This window comes from Aquarana catesbeiana, unplaced genomic scaffold (assembly GCF_042186555.1).
Source record: "Aquarana catesbeiana isolate 2022-GZ unplaced genomic scaffold, ASM4218655v1 unanchor228, whole genome shotgun sequence".
Lineage (NCBI taxonomy): Eukaryota > Metazoa > Chordata > Amphibia > Anura > Ranidae > Aquarana > Aquarana catesbeiana.
Genome location: NW_027362655.1, coordinates 1,733,111 through 1,748,266, shown reverse-complemented (window position 1 = coordinate 1,748,266; position 15,156 = coordinate 1,733,111). Strand labels below are relative to the sequence as shown.

Genomic DNA, 15,156 nt, shown 5'->3' with positions numbered 1-15,156 from the left:
TGTCTGATTTTTGAAAGAATTTATTTGCAAATTACGGTGGAAAATAAGTATTTGGTCACCTACAAACAAGCAAGATTTCTGGCCCTCACAGACCTGTATCTTCTTCTTTAAGAGGCTCCTCTGTCCTCCACTCATTACCTGTATTAATGGCACCTGTTTGAACTTATCAGTATAAAAGACACCTGTCCACAACCTCAAACAGTCACACTCCAAACTCCACTATGGTGAAGACCAAAGAGCTGTCGAAGGACACCAGAAACAAAATTGTAGACCTGCACCAGGCTGGGAAGACTGAATCTGCAATTGGCAAGCAGCTTGGTGTGAAGAAATCAACTGTGGGAGCAATAATTAGAAAATGGAAGACATACAAGACCACTGATAATCTCCCTCGATTTGGGGCTCCACGCAAGATCTCACCCCGTAGGGTCAAAATGATCACAAGAACGGTGAGCAAAAATCCCAGAACCACACGGGGGACCTAGTGAATGACCTGCAGAGAGCTGGGACCAACTTAACAAAGGCTACCATCAGTAACACACTACGCCGCCAGGGACTCAGATCCTGCAGTGCCAGATGTGTCCCCCTGCTTAAGCCAGTACATGTCCGGGCCCATCTGAGGTTTGCTAGAGAGCATTTGGATGATCCAGAAGAGGACTGGGAGAATGTCATATGGTCAGATGAAACCAAAGTAGAACTGTTTGGTAGAAACACAACTCGTCATGTTTGGAGAGAGAATGCTGAGTTGCAACCAAAGAACACCATACCTACTGTGAAGTATGGGGGTGGCAACATCATGCTTTGGGGCTGTTTCTCTGCAAAGGGAACAGGACGACTGATCCGTGTACATGAAAGAATGAATGGGGCCATGTATCGTGAGATTTTGAGTGCAAACCTCCTCCCATCAGCAAGGGCACTAAAGATGAAACGTGGCTGGGTCTTTCAGCATGACAATGATCCCAAACACACCGCACGGGCAAGGAAGGGGTGGCTTCGTAAGAAGCATTTCAGGGTACTGGAGTGGCCTAGCCAGTCTCCAGATCTCAACCCCATAGAAAACCTTTGGAGGGAGTTGAAAGTCCGTGTTGCCCAGCGACAGCCCCAAAACATCACTGCTCTAGAGGAGATCTGCATGGAGGAATGGGCCAACATACCAGCAACAGTATGTGACAACCTTGTGAAGACTAATGCTGCGTACACACGATCGGACTTTCTGGCATACTTGGTCCGGCACACTTTCTGACGGACTTTGTCCGCCAGGTGCACCGGACTTTAAAACGGACGGACTTGCCCAAACATGACCGGACTTTCCGGCTAAGTCCGCCCGTCTTTCCGACGGACTTTCGCCGGAGTTACGGCGGACTTTCAGAATGAACGGACTTGCCCACACATGGACAAGTCCGTTCATTTTGAACGTGACTCAGGTGCGACGGGACTAGAAAAGGAAGTCAATCTTGCAGCTTTTATCGGCGAGATTGAAACCTTGCGAGCCCCGTCGCGGGTCATACCAGGCCCTTAGGTCTGGTATGGATTTTAAAGGGAAGCCCCTACGCCGAAAAAATGGCGTGGGGTCCCCCCTAAAATCCATACCAGACCCCGATCCGAGCACGCAGCCCGGCCGGTCAGGAAAGGGGGTGGGGACGAGCGAGCGCCCCCCCCCAAACCGTACCAGGCCGCATGCCCTCAACATGGGGGGTGGGTGCCGTACAAGGCCCCACCCCAAAGCACCTTGTCCCCATGTTGATGAGGACAAGGGCCTCTTCCTGACAACCCTGGCCGTTGGTTGTCGGGGTCTGCGGGTGGGGGGCTTATCGGAATCCGGGAGCCCCCTATAATAAGAGGGCCCCCCACCCTATGTGAATGAGTATGGGGTACATGGTACCTCTACCCATTCACCTAGGGAAAAAGTGTCAATAATAAAACACACTATACAGGTTTTTAAAATAATTTATTAAACAGCTCCGGGGGTCTTCCTCCGGCTTCGGGGTCCCTCAGGTTCCTCTTCTCCCGGCGTCCGGTTGGTTCTTCTCCCGGCGTTCCAGTTCTTCGGCCGGCTCCTCCACTGTCTTCAGGCCGCTCTCTTGCCAGCAGAGGTCCGGACTTGTGAATATATGAATTGTGAAATTTAAGGAGACAGCACTGGGGCTATAAATATATATATATATATATATATATATATATATATATATATATATAAATAAATAAAATTAAAATAGATCTCTAAATGTTTGTAAAATCTTACACCACAAAATGTACTCAGCCTATGAAAGGTAATGACTCAATTTTTATTTTTCTACTGCTATCAATGGCCAACATGGTACAACACTTCATCCATGTATAATAAGAAACGGGATGTTGGCGCTGCTAATAATGAGTGTAATTAAATATCCCCCAAACACGGTGAGGGTATAGGGCAAGGAAAAAAATAAATCTTGCACCACTATGAAACGATAAAACGCTGATGAGTTGGTAATAGTTATGTATCTAATTTAAAACAAATATAAGGTACAAATTTTTGAACAGTATGATGAAAACCTAATGGTAAGTGAAAAAACGCACTCTCACCACATCAAATATGATTCATTTACATAGGGTATACAATGACCAATAATGATGATATAAAGTGAATCCTAAGTTGCAAGATAAAGTGACAAGTGTGAATACTTAATAATAAAAATCTGAGTAATTCAGACTAAAAAAAAATAGTATATATGTATCACTGTGTATCAATGACAGAAGTCCATAAACCAATATATAATAAGAAATTGTTCAGTGTCCCATATTCATATTTTCATGAAGTGACTTGTGCTGATTTCCAGGTATTGCAACTTAAAGTGGAGTTCCACCCATTTTTACAACTCTTTAGCATCCCTCACTAAACTGTGCACTGTATACCTACTGTATCTCTGCTGTATTCATTTTTCACTTCCTCCTCCCTGGCCGTGGCCCATCGCATCATTTCCTGTTTGCAATGCCTTCTGGGAAGGGGCGGCAACTTCCTCTGACAATGCCGTTGCTATGGAAACCTGACCTGAAACCTATTACACTGCTTATGCTGCACTGAGCATGTGCGAGATCTGCAAGGATGAGATCCAGGAAGCAATACAGTCTGGCTTCAGATGCCCACACTTAAGATGGCCACGGCCTGCTGTAAGTTTATAAGATAACAAACTACAGCTATAAACTAACAAAACAGACCTTAATTTACAGACTAACTTTACTAGAATACATTAAGCTTGTGTATTATAGGGGTATTTTTATTTAAAAAGTATAGTTTCGGCCGGAACACCACTTTAATGTCCTCTTTTGTGCATCAAATAAAGTGACTTCTTGTGCATAAAATAAAGTGACCAAGTGCATCAAAATAAGGTGACTTCTTGTGCTCCCGCTCAAGTATGTGCACTCACCAGAGGCCCCCACCCCTGCAGGGGTAAAGAGCGTGTAGTAAACTGTATCTCCAATCAGGATATTCCCAGGAAACAGTAAACTCTCCTACTCCGGAACAGAACGTGTGTAAAAACGGCATCCACATGTAATCAAAAATGGGCATCCATTGCGTAAATCCGGTAAAAAACATATTTATTTCTTTATCACGAATTAAAAGGACTTTACATTGAGTAAAAACGGGGCTAAAACAGCCTGCCCTCCTAACAAAAGATGGCTAGAGGCAACTAGAAAGTGGCTTCTCCCCCGTGTGAGATCTCTGATGTCTGTAAAGAATGGACTTCCGTGAAAAACATTTCCCGCACTCAGGACAGCAATATGGCCTCTCCCCCGTGTGAGATCTTTTATGTCTGTAAAGACTGCACTTCCTTGAAAAACATTTCCCGCACTCAGTACAAGAATACGGCTTCTCACCGGTGTGCAATCTCTGATGTCTGCTATAATGGGACTTGTCTGAAAAACATTTCCCACAGTCAGAACAGGAGTATGATTTTTCCCCGGTGTGAGACCTTTGATGTGTGACCAGATGTGATTTATGTACAAAACATTTTCCGCACTCAGAACAGGAAAATGGCTTCTCTCCAGTGTGAGATCTTTTATGCCTATTAAGATGGGATTTAGAATGGAAACATTTCCCGCACTCAGTACAGGAAAACCTCTTCTCTGTTGGAAGGACGGCACCGTCCCTCACAGTCTGAGGTTCCTCAGGATAAGAGGAATACGATGGTCCATCTACACTGTGTGGTGCCGGATGGACATTTGAAGTAGTCGGGTTTTCTCCTGGACTATACTGTGTGATGTCCTCATCTTCTACTTTACAGTCTGGAGACAAAGTGACACAATCCTCTGAGGTTTTCCTCATCTCCCGTCCATCTACTAAAATAGAAATAAAAAGATTATTACTAGACATGAGCAGATTGGTTCCCCTAAACCAGGACTCTGCCCACATCAGGCAGCTTTGTCTCTGAGGATATTACAATTCTACCCTCGAGGTAACTAGTAAATGGGTCCTCTGATCTCCTACCAGTTCATTTCTTTATTCATGGACCTTAGTCAGAGAGTGAGGAATCAACAAGAACTGTCTTTTATAGAAGTGACAATGATGAGGGGATTATAGGACGAGTGTCCCCACCCCCTCTATCACTCATTGCCATCTTCCCAACACAAGAAGTCCTGCACTTCCTTATTTAGTCCATGATTTAGTCATGAATAACAGCGGGGCTGAGCCCCACCAGAGGTCAGAGAGTGAGGATGCGGGGAGAACAACCAAGATGAAGACTGGACTGATCCTGAAGACCACCATCATTGGGTTATTGACTCCTCCCTCAATATCACTTTCTGTTTAAGGTTCCAAAGTTTGAGAATGTTATCACATTATTATCAACATGTAAAAGTCTGTGCTCCAATCAAATCATCAGATATAAAATGTCCAGCTGGTAGAAAATGGGTGCAAAAGAAGTCAGGACTATGTAATGTACAACGTATTATATAAGATACAACAGTTAGGACTATATAGTATTAGAATGGTGTAATGTACAACATAGAGTATATAGTGCAGGGCTCAGGAGTATGTAATGTACAATATAAATTATATAGTGTAATGGTCAGGACTCAATATACTAGTATTCAGTAATCAAGCCATGTCAAGCTTTATTGTCATTCTACTACATGTGAGGACATACGGTAGAACGAAATGTTGTATCTCGCAGGACCACGGCGCTACATACTAATTAAACATAATTATAAATATACAAAAATAGATCACAGCGAAAAACTTAGAAATGAAAAATTATAAACCTATACACATCTGGGAACTATGTAACTGTACATACTGTATACTGTAAGTAAATGGCTATATATAAGATTTACATAATTATTGTTCATGAGATTGTGCAAGAGGAATATTTTAGGACAGTCAGTACAAGGTCAGTGGAAGCTTATACAGTGCCTTGAAAAAGTCTTCATACCCCTTGACATATGCCACATTTTGTTATTTTACAACCAAAAACATAAATGTATTTTATGTGATAGACCAACACAAAGTGGCACATAACTGTGAAGTAGAAGGAAAATGATAAATTGTTTTTAAATTTGTTTACTAATAAATAAATGTAGCGTTGGTAGATTTTCAATCTACCGCTTATAGTTAAACCTTGTGGGTTACTTATCAGGTGAAGTTAGATTTGCCTCTGTTCCAGCTTGGCTGAGTTGCGTGTAGTTGCACACTGTGCCGGTGGGTGTCGTTGTCACCATGGGCTGGTGTTGGAAAGGCAACGTGTTGAAGCGTATGAGTGCTCCTCTGTCCCGGAGATAACTCGGTGGAGGTGGTCCTCCAAGTTGCATTCTGGGAGAGGGTATTTATGGGACAGACGCCATGTTTAGGGGTTCGTTTTCAGCCACCTGCTGGCCCTCCTGGCCGACAGGTATGTGTTAAGAGTACCACCTCGTGGTCCCCGGTTCCGGAGGCCCACGTCGCTGCGGCATGTGGGTGGGCCCAGAATCCTGTCTGGGGCCTACTACAGCAGCAGAGGAATGGTCCTGAGCTGTCTATCCTGGGTGAAAAAGCTGGACAACCGAGGAGATCCCAGGGGAGGAGCCGTCATTGAAGGATCATGCAGAGTGCTGGTCTGGAGAGGGGCCTGGTGACTCGGTTGGAGGACGTATCCTGAAGTAATCTTACTGCATAGTACTGCCAGGTTGGCTTAAAGGTTCAAGTACTGTGTCTGACATTCATCGCAAACCAATACATCCTGTGGCAGAGGATCGTACGGGTTTTATTCCAAACAAGTCTGTGGCAGAGACTTTTGTTCGTGCTGCGTACTGGCTGCTGGGCGGGTGAGAGAGGCCTATCCAGACGGGCAAAGATTGAATTCCACAAGGGGAGTGCATTCAACTACAAGTGTTCAATTCCAAAGAATGTTCTAAAGAATACTAAGGAAAGGTATTTGAGCTCCCCTGCAACTTTCCTTCTGCCTCTTTCCTGCTACTTCCTTTATTACTTGTTCATTAAAGCATTGGAAAATGTACTCAAGTGTTTGGTGTCTACATCATCCAGAGGTAAACTCAACAGGACCCTAGACCCAGTGCCGGTGAAACAGAGGTATCGAGAGTGAAGGTAACAGCCCGCTTTAAACCAGCAGCTCCACTGAGAGTTAGTGCTACATAAACATAATGTGAAAAGTGTGGCGTGCATTTGTATGACGCCCCCCTGAGTCAATATTTTGTAGAACCACCTTTCGCTGCAATTACAGCTGCAAATCTTTTTGGGGATGTCTCTATCAGCTTTGCACATTTAGAGAGTTACATTTTTGCCCATTCTTCTTTGCAAAATAACTCAAGCTCTGTCAGATTGGATAGAGAGCGTCTGTGAACAGCAATTTTCAGGTCCTTGCACAGATTCTCAATTGGATTTAGTTCTGAACTGTTACTGGTCCATTCTAACACATGAATGTGCTTTGATCTAAACCAGGGGTCTTCAAACTATGGTTCTCCAGTTGTTTAGGAACTACAATTCCCATCATGTCTAGTTATGTCTGTGAATGTCAGAGTTTTACAATGCCTCATGGGATGTGTAGTTCTGCAACAGCTGGAGGGCCGTAGTTTGAGGATCCCTGATCTAAACCAATCCATTGTAGCTCTGGCTGTATGTTTAGGGTCGTTGTCCTGCTGGAAGGTGAACCTCCGCCCCAGTCTCAAGTCTTTTGCAGGCTCTAACAGGTTTTCTTCTAAGATTGCCCTGTATTTGGCTCCATTCATCTTCCCAGAAACTCCGACCAGCTTCCCTGTCCCTGCTGAAGAAAAGTATCCCCACACCATGATGCTGCCACCACCATGTTTCACGGTGGGGATGGTGTGTTCAGGGTGATGTGCAGTGTTAGTTTTCCGCCACATATATCGCTTTGCTTTTAGGGCAAAAAGTTAAATGTTGGCCAGAGCACCTTCTTCCACATGTTTGCTGTGTCCCCCACATGCCTTCTCGCAAACTGCAAACAGGAATTCATATGGCTTTCTTTCAACAATGACTTTCTTCTTGCCTCTCTTCCATAAAGGTCAGATTTGTAGAATGCCAACTAATAGTTGTCCTGTGGACAGATTCTCCCACCTGAGCTGTGGATCTCTGCAGCTCTTCCAGAGTTACCATGGGCCTCTGATGAATGCTCTCCTCACCCAGCCTGTCAGTTTAGGTGGACGGCCATGTCTTGGTAGGTTTGCAGTTGTGCCATACTCTTTCCATTTTCCGATGATGGATTGAACAGTGCTCCATGAGATGTTCAAAGCTTGGGATATTTTTTTTTATAACCCAACACTACTTCAAACTTCTCCACAACTTTATCCCTGACCTGTCTGGTGTGTTCCTTGACCTTCATGATGCTGTTTGCTCACTATGGTTCTCTAACAGGCCACTTAGGGCTTCACAGAACAGCTGTATTTATACTGAGATAAAATTACACACAGGTGGACTCTATTTACGTATTAGGTGACTTCTGAAGGCAATTAGCTACACTAGATTTTAGTTAGGGGTATCAGAGTAAAGGGGGCTGAATACAAATGCATGCCAAACTTTTCACGTATTTATTTGTATAACATTTTGTAAACCATTTATCATTTTCCATCCACTTCACAATTATGTGCCATTTTGTGTTGGTCTATCACATAAAATTCCAGTAATATACATTAACGTTTTTGCATGTAACATGACAAAATGTGAAAAATTTCAAGGGGTATGAATACTTTTTCAAGGCACTGTATGTTTACTTGAGACAAGTTGCAGAGGTCCCACACCGCTGCCTCCCATCTACTGAGACTGCACTCAGTGACTTGGGTCTGAGACTAGGGATGAGCCCGAACGTAAGTTCGACTCGAAACATCGGGTGTTCACGGCAAACTCAAAAGTCGCGGAACACCATCACTAACATGAAAAACCAAAAGTGCTAATTTTAAAGGCTTATATGCAAGTTATTGCCATAAAAAGTGTTTGAGGACCCGAGTCCTGCCCCAGGGGACATGTATCAATGCAAAAAAAAAAGTTTTTAAAACAGACGTTTTTTTAGGAGCAGTGATTTTAATAATGCTTAAAGTGAAACACTAAAAATGAAATATTCCTTTAAATATCCTGCCTGGGGGTCCCCTTAGCATGCCTGTAAAGTAGCGCATCTTTCCCAATGTTTAGAACAATACCACAGAAAAATGACATTTCTAAAGGAAAAAAAGTTATTTAAAACTGTACGCAGCTGTAATGTATTGTTGCATCCCGGCAATATATATATAAAAATCATTGAAAAAATAAATTTAAAAAAAAATGGCGTAGGGGTCCCCCCCAAAATGCATACCAGACCCTTATCCGAGCACGCAACCTGGCAGGCCGCAGGAAAAGGGGGGATGAGAGTGCGCCCCCCCTCCTGAACCATACCAGGCCACATGCCCTCAACATGGGGAGGGACCCCAAAACACCTTGTCCCCTTGTTGATGGGGACAAGGGCATCATCCCCACAACCCTTGCCCGGTGGTTGTGGGGGTCTGCGGGCAGGGGGCTTATCAGAATCTGGAAGCCCCCTTTAACAAGGGGACCCCCAGATCCCGCCCCCCCATGTGAATGGGTATCGGGTACATTGTACCCCTACTCATTCACCAAAAAAAGTGTCAAAAATAGTAAAAATGACAGTAGACAATTTGGGACAAGTCCTTTATAAAAAAAAAAAAAAAAACTGTCCCACGATGTCCATTCATCTTTGATCACGGCGCCTGATGAACCGAAAAAAACCCCCAAAAACAAACGCAGCAACTCTGCCTCCATGGGAGGCTCCCGCCAACTGAATCCTCTTCGCATTGACAGCTGTTATATAGCTGAGGGCGGGGCCATGCGGTGATGTAAACGGATTACCCCGTTTTCCTCTGACGTCACGTGGAGGCGGAGTTGTTGCATTTTTTGTTTTGTTTTTTTTCGGTTCGTCGGGCGGCGTGATCAAAGATGAATGGACATCATGGGACAGTTTTTTTTTTTGTTTTTTGAATAAAGGACTTGTCACAAAATTGTCTACTGTCATTTTTACTATTTTTGACACTTTTTTTGGTGAATGAGTAGTGGTACAATGTACCCGATACCCATTCACATGGGGGGGCGTGATCTCGGGGTCCCCTTGTTAAAGGGGGCTTCCAGATTCCGATAAGCCCCCTGCCTGCAGACCTCCACAACCACCGGGCAAGCGTTGTGGGGATGAGGCCCTTGTCTTCATCAACATGGGGAAGAGGTGTTTTGGGGGGACCCCTCCCCATGTTGAGGGCATGTGGTCTGGTATGGTTTAGGAGGGGGGGCACTCTTGTCACCCTTTTTTTCTGCAACCTGCCAGGTTGGGCCTGGTAATGGACTGTGGGGGAACCCATGTCGTTTTAATAATATTTATCTATATTGCCAGGATCCGACAATTCATTACAGCTGCGAGCAGTTTTAAATGAGATTTTTTCCTTTAGAAATTTCATTTTGCTGTGGTATTGTTCTAAACACAGGAAAGATGCGCTACTTTACAGGCATACTAAGAACACCCCCAGTTATGATATTTAAAGGAATATTTCATTTTTATTGTTTCACTTTAACCGGTTCCCGACTGGCTCTCGCAGATATACTGCGGCAGAATGGCTTCCCTGGGCGAAATCCCATATGGATGCGTCCTTCCCTTTAGTGGCCACCAGAGGGCACGCGCCCGCTGCACGGCGGGGGAACCCGATGCGCCTGGCCGGTGGACACGATCGCCACCGGCCACACGCGATCGCGTGCACAAGCGCCAGCACGGGGATTTGTGTAAGCACACAAATCCCTGTGCTGTCAGGGAAGAGGAGCCATATCGTTTGTTCCTACGAAGTAGGAAAAGCTATATGTCTCCTCTCCTAGTCAATCCTTTCCCCCCACAGTTAGAACACACTGAGGGAACACACAATTAACTTATTGATCGCCCCCTAGTGTTAACCCTATCCCTGCCAGTGACATTTACACAGTAATCAATGCATTTTTATAGCACTGATCGCTGTATAAATGCCAATGGTCCCAAAAAAGTGTCAAAAGTCTCCGATCTGTCCGTTGCAATGTCACAATACCGCTAAAAATCGCAGATCACCTCCATTACTAGTAAAAAAAAAAAAAAAAAATTATAAAAATGCCATAAATCTTTCCCATAGTTTGTAGACACTATAACTTTTGCGCAAACCAATCAATATCGCTTATTATGATTTTTTTTTACCAAAAATATGTAGGAGAATATACATTGGCCTAAACTGATGAAGAAATGTGTTTGTTTTTTTTTAAATTTGGGGATGTTTATTATAGCAAAAATTAAAAAAATATATTTTTTTTTCAAAAATTGACGCTTTTTTTTGTTTGTAGCGCAAAAAATAAAAACTGCAGAGGTGATCAAATACACCCAAAAGAAAGTGCTATTTGTGGGAAAAAAAGGACGCAAATTTTGTTTCAGTACTGCGTCCAACGGCCGCGCAATTGTCAGTTAAAAAGATGCAGTGCCAAATTGTAAAAAGTGCTCTGGTCAGGAATTGGGTAAAATCTTCTGGGGCTGAAGTGGTTAAGCATTAATAAAATCACTGCTCCTAAAAAATGTCTGTTTTTAAAACTTTTTTTTGCATTGATACATGTCCCCTGGGGCAGGACCCGGATCCCCATACACTTTTTTTTGGCTTGCATAACTTGCATATATGCATGTTCGTGTCCCATATACTTTAACGGTGTTCGCACAAATTTTTTGCCTGTTCGCATGTTCTGGTGCGAACCGAACCAGGGGGTGTTCGGCTCATCCCTAACTGAGACTATACAGACATATCCCTTCACCTGGAACAGCCAGCAGACAATAGAGTAAGTAACCTGCGAGAATTGTTTTGTCAGAGATCTTACTAGACTCGGGCATGGGGAAGAAGACCCAAAGCACATACCCCAGATGCCTAGCTCTAGTAACACCTATGGTGAAAATCAATATTTTGCTGGCCGTTGAACCCCAGAATCTCCATAAATCCAGTCTAGATACAAAAATAGTGTCCGCAGCACAGAGATGGAATATTATCTGAGAGAAATAAAGGAATACAGGACGGGGAACACAGATCAGGAAAGTGACCAGGGTATTACAGGCTGATATCACCCAGTCCCCGCCCTACTCTGGACCAATCAGTGAGCATTATGTGTGGAGGAATGTATTTGGTGTTAATGACCCACCTGTGCTGATCTCTGTAGGAGTGTCCTCCTCTATAAATGTCCCCGTTATTCCATCCTCCTCCATAGTCTTCTGATCATCCCTCACATACCTCTCTTCTTCTTCTGCTTTAACCTGAAGTTCTATATCGATTGGATCTCCACTCTAAATCAAGAAAATGAGGAAAAAATATCATCTGTAAGATTTATCTTTATTATTGTCACATCACATAAAAAATCCACACATTGTCTCTATGAATCTGTGTTTTATAAGCTCTGTCCTACCAACCTTGTAACAGTGAGGGATGGTGTGATCTTCTGTGGAATCCCGAGAAAACAGAGGATGGTGACATCTCTCTGGTGGGTTCCCATTACTGGATCCATCTGTAGGAAACACACACACTGACTGAATACATTGTTTCTATGTGTTTATCAGATGATGGGGGATCAAGGTGGAGCCTCTGTACTGCTCTCTCCTTTACAATAAAGTCTCCTCTTACCCGGTGATGTGAGGGGCGGCTGATTGTCCATCATGACGTCCTTGTAGAGATCCTTGTGTCCTTCTAAATACTCCCACTCCTCCATGGAGAAATAGACAGTGACATCCTGACACCTTATAGGAACCTGACACACACAATGATACAGTCACCATCCAGACACATCCCTTGTCTGTTACTGGATAATGTCCCAGAATTCCCAGCACCGCTCACCTCTCCTGTCAGCAGCTCCATCATCTTCTTGGTGACTTCTAGAATCTGCTGCATGTTGTGTCTCTCAGGTTTTAGGGAGTCACATGGAGGCACTGTAATGGTCATATGACTCCCTGACTTCAGAAGAGGAAATCTCTGCATTGAGGAACCAAGAGGAATATCATGTTAGAATCCCAGAATCCTCCTCACCTCTCCAGTCAGGTCTGTGTTTTATTAATAGAGATAATAGTGATATCATGTGAGCTCCCAGAATCCTCCTCACCTCTCCAGTCAGCAGGTAGATGATCTCCAGAGTGAGGTTTAGTATCCCCTCAGTCATGTGACTCCAGTCCTCCTCCATCTTCATTGGTGTGGTCATGTGATCTATGAGGGTTTTTCTGTAGATGGATAGCGGAGAATTATCTGGACTGTAGCGGTTGTATAATATTAGGATAGGGATATAAGGGGTTAATAAACAGGCTGCCCCCAGTGGGAATTGGAACATGTAGATCGGGTTACTTAGTGTTTGTTGTGTTGCCTGGAAACCTGTACTTGGCCTTCTTTATCCAAAAGAAGTCCCAAAATATTTTTTTTTATATTAGAATTTTTTTAAATTTTTTTGTCCTTTGATTGGAGACTGATATGTTTGTATGAAGCACCAACAGGCCTAAATGGAGATTCAGAAGCCACAGACTTCACGGGGGGGTCCCTATGCCCAGTGGCGGGGTCTGAGAGCAGCCATGATGTTAGTACATTGGAGCTGGTGATAGTGAAAGGTATTGATGAGCCAAATGTACCCAGTTTCTGTTCAGTTTCTAAACAGAGCAGCCTGGAATTCTTTTATCTACACGGGACCCTTGTTCAAGATGAGGGCCCAGTATAGATGTTCATAGGGGACTTCCAGAAAAAAAAAAAAAATTGTGTTGGGTTTCCCCTAAAAATACATATCAGACCCTTATCCTTGATGGGAGTCTGGTATAGATGTTAATGGGGGAAGCTCACACAATAGAAAAAAAAACCTCTGGGGTCCTACCCAAATTACATTCCAGACCCTTATCTGAGTATGCAGATTGGAAGGCAGAAATAAGGGAAGTGTATCCTGCCAAGTTTCTTGAGGGATTACTGGAATCCCCCTTAAAAAGTAAAGGGGTCTCCGATACCTCCCCCATGTGAATGTGTAAGAGGTACATATACCCCAGGTTACTAATTCAGAAAAACTAATATAAATGGTAAATAGAGACATTACCCACATTCTATGACTAGTCCTTTATTAATAAAAAGATTTCCTCAAAGTAAATCCCTCCTCACTCTTCCAACAATGTGGATCAACATCTTTAATAACGAAGGCCACCGAAAAAAAAGACAAGCTGACCGCCAACATGATCCGTTCCCAGCTACTACTCACCATGAATGACAGCTCACAGTGACTATGGAGGAAGAGGACGGACATGACGGGGGGTTACTGGGTGTAAATAGAAAATAAGATCTTTTTACCTCCTCTTCTGTCACTTCCAGCAATGTTTGCTCTCTACTTCGTATCACATGGAACTTTCTGTTTTCACCTGACATCACTTCCTGTCTGCACCTGACATCACTTCCTGTCTGCACCTGACATCACTTCCTGTATTCCTTAGAGACTTCCTGTCTGTGTAGGAGTGAGATCACCACCTCGTGGAGTTCAGGAGAAACTGCAGCTCAGAGAAAGCTTTGCAAGAGACAATTAATAAAAATGACAGACATGACGAGAAGTTTTATCACTGATACCAACAATGGAACTTATTTTATCTCACCTACATCAAATATGGGACTTATTTTATACCACTGACAACAACTTTGGGACTTTTTAACCTCACTGACACCAAAGAAGGCGCTTATTATATCCAATTGAAATTGACAATGTTTTTTTTTTTTTAATCTAACTGACACTAACAATGGATATGTCAGAAACCATGAATCATACTAAGAAAGAAGTACAGTTAAAATAAAAATATGAATTACAGCGCTAGCAAAGACAACATTAATGAATGTGAAAAAAAATCATTAGTAATAAAGAGTGAAAGTCCATATAAAGTGACTGATGTGCTCCAATCCAATAAAAGTGCAAAGTGCTCCAGAGTTTTCAAGGTGTACCACAACACCCCCTCCTGTGTCCCCACTCACCGGATGGAATGGGCCCCCAGCTTTTCAGTCTAGGGGTCACTTCAGGCTTATTAATGGTGGCCAGGGATGGCAGCTTTAACATCAGATCATCAGGTAGATCTCCCTTGTTATGGATACTCAGCCAGGATAAAAGGTACCCAAAATGAAAGAAAGGGACTAATAGTAAAGTACCGTTTTGGCAAAGGATTTATTGCGCATAAAAAAAAATACTTACAAGAAGCAAGATAAAACCAGGCATAAAAATCAGGAAGCTGTGAGTACAAAAACGCCGTTCATGGCATGCGTTCCACCGATACCGGACGTGACGTCAAAAGAACTAGTAGGTCCACCAGGTGGAAAACGTTTATGGAAATCATGGAGGAGGACAGGGGTATGTACGTCTGAGGATGAGACCCAAGAGCGTTCCTCCGGACCGTAACCCTTTCCAATGCACCAGGTACTGTATGCACCCACGGAACCTACGGGAGTCAACAATGGACTCTACTTCATACTCCTCATGGTTCTCAACCTGTACAGGGTGAGGACGTGGCACCGAGGTGGTAAAGTGGTTGCAGACCAAAGGTTTTAATAAGGAGACATGAAATACATTCGAAATACGCATATTAGAAGGAAGGTCTAATGCGTAAGCCACTGGGTTAATCCTGCAAAGAATACGGAAACAATTATAAAAATACATATAAA

The 15,156-nt window shown here is 43.5% G+C and overlaps 1 protein-coding gene and 1 long non-coding RNA gene across 2 annotated transcripts in view; both read right to left on the bottom strand.

Moving 5' to 3' along the window:
- The window catches only part of LOC141121727 (uncharacterized), a 178,289-nt gene that overhangs the window by 137,218 nt on the left and 25,915 nt on the right, over positions 1 to 15,156 (bottom strand). The gene's annotated exons all lie outside the window — the stretch shown is intronic.
- On the bottom strand, positions 12,341 to 14,087 carry LOC141121720 (uncharacterized). Its single transcript, XR_012240590.1, has 3 exons — positions 13,810 to 14,087; positions 12,599 to 12,713; positions 12,341 to 12,471 (listed from the first exon to the last, which is right to left on the bottom strand). It is a non-coding gene; the product is annotated as an uncharacterized lncRNA (long non-coding RNA).